General features: G+C 41.6%; 1 protein-coding gene across 1 annotated transcript in view; it reads right to left on the reverse strand.

Moving 5' to 3' along the window:
• Positions 1–2,500, reverse strand: part of shank3a (SH3 and multiple ankyrin repeat domains 3a) — a gene marked incomplete in the record, with an annotated part of 273,016 nt that overhangs the window by 146,756 nt on the left and 123,760 nt on the right.

Below are 2,500 nucleotides of genomic sequence, written 5' to 3' on the forward strand. Positions count from 1 at the left end.
GGATATAATAAACACTTAAACCTCTGGAGTTGAAATTACTGTATAGATTTTAATGGCATTCTATATTAAACAATAAGACTGGCAACTGGAATATCTCTCACAGTCCTGGTGTGAATCTCTGGTGTTAAAAGTCTCAGATGTTAATCGCAATTCTCTGCTAAAACTGCTAAAATGTGTGAAGCTGATTCTTATTGAACATAATGCTGGTTAAACTCATGTGTGAAGCTGATGCTATTTAAAGTCATGTGTGATGCTGATTAAACTTACGCATGATGATTGTTAAAGTCATATGTGATGCTAGTTAAACTATTGCGTGATGCTAGTTAAACTCATGTGTGTTGCTGATGCTGTTTAAACTCGTGTGTTGCTGATGGTGGTTTAAGTCATATGTGATGCTGGTTAAAATCATATGTGAAGCTGGTTTATGTCATGTGTGAAGCTGGTTTATGTCATGTGTGAAGCTGGTTGATACTAGATGATTTTCAAGCACCAATTCTGTCAATGTAGTATAGTCCCACAAAGAGACATTCTTCTTATGCTCACTTTCACCTTCTCTCTCTGTCTCTGTCTCCTGCCCCCCCCCCCCCCACACACACACACTCTCTTTTTCTCTCAGTCTTTAACCCAGGCACACACATACACACACACACACACACACACACACACACACACACACACACACACACACACACACACACACACACACACACACACACACACACACACACACACACACACACACACACACACACACACACGTCACACACAGACACACAGACACACACACACTGAGACATAACAATGAGGGCTGAGTGTTGCTTTTGGGAGATGTTTGCCCTCATTTCAGAACTGTCCAAACATTTGCAGGCCCTCACACTCTTTCTCTCTCTCTCTCACACACACACACACACACACACAACGCAAACACACTCACACACACACAACGCAAACACACTCACACACACACACAAGCAAACACGTCCCTGTTAGTTTTCTGTTCAACACAGACGTCCCCAAACACAAACACAGACTGACCTCACAATGAGCCCAAAGCCTGCACACACACACACACACACACACACACACACACACACACACACACTGACAGAGTCAAACAGTCACTGTGTTCAAACAAGTAAACATGTAAAATTCAAACCTGCACCTCGCTTGAACACACCTCACCTGGCACAGGATCAGCCACCACACAAACACAAACAGAGCACACACACAAACACACAAAAACACACACTCTTGTTGTGTAACCATGTGTCAAGCACACCTCCACTGCTAATTATTCACTGGGAGATTGCCGGTTGAGATTTTGGGTGAGGTGATGTTGGCGTCACCTCAAGGTAAAAAAAAAAAACTAAAGTAAAAAAAATGTTTAAAAAATACGCTCCAAGCAGCTTTTTGAATCTCAACTGAAATATGCCACCATCCCTTCTGTGCCCACAGCTCCTCTACAGCACTGAACACAGAAGAGCCGACAGCACGCACTCACTCACACACACACACCACACACACACACCACACACACACACACACACACACACACACACACACACTGCTTAACACAGCAGCCCTTCTGTGCCCATAGCTCATCTGATCACAGCAGAAACAACAACTCCACACACACACAAAAGCACACACACACACACACACACACACACACACACACACACACACACACTGCTCAACATAACCATCACAGCATGCAAAAACATGCTACAGTACCATGAAAACATGTGCAGATCAGGTCACAGGCACAGGGTCTGTGCAAGCAAACCACCTTTCCACATCTACAGATACAGTGTTGCACAGCTATTCAGACATTTCATTCCATTCCTATAAAGGAACATGTACAGCATTGTGCTGCATTAGCTTACAACAATCTAGTAGCTATACAATCTGCATACATTATATTGTTTCATTATACGGCTCTCTGGAATGCTGAGGGAGCTCCCATTCACTTTGAATGGGCCTCCCAAACATCGGGGTCGCGTCGGGGTCCTGTTCGCCCTGTCGGTACTTATTTTCCGATAATGACCGCCGTTCTATACATTATCCCTTACGTACTGTATTTCATTTATTTGATAAACACATTGCAAAAAGTGATATCTTACCAAGTGTTATAATTGTATATCAAGATAAAGACATCTAGTTTTTAGTATGAAAATACTAACTTTGGGCTTTATTGTAGGATTGAATAGTAAATCTCATCTTAAACTAAGGCAAATTTTCTAAATCCATTGTCAGATAAACTTGCTTATTTCTGTCTTAATTTAGAATATTTTGACTTATTTTAAGCCAAATAATCTTACAAGAAAACTCAAAGTAAGTATCTTTACACTAAAAACAATACAAACTAGACTGTTTTATCTTCATATAAGATTAAACACTTGGTAAGATATCACTTTTTGGAGTGCAGATGTCAAATGTCATGGGCCAGTCTCCCTGGAAGAACTTGGGTTGAGTGCCTTGCTCAAGGGCACAACGATGG

The sequence above is a fragment of the Sardina pilchardus genome, chromosome 10 (assembly GCF_963854185.1).
Source record: "Sardina pilchardus chromosome 10, fSarPil1.1, whole genome shotgun sequence".
Lineage (NCBI taxonomy): Eukaryota > Metazoa > Chordata > Actinopteri > Clupeiformes > Clupeidae > Sardina > Sardina pilchardus.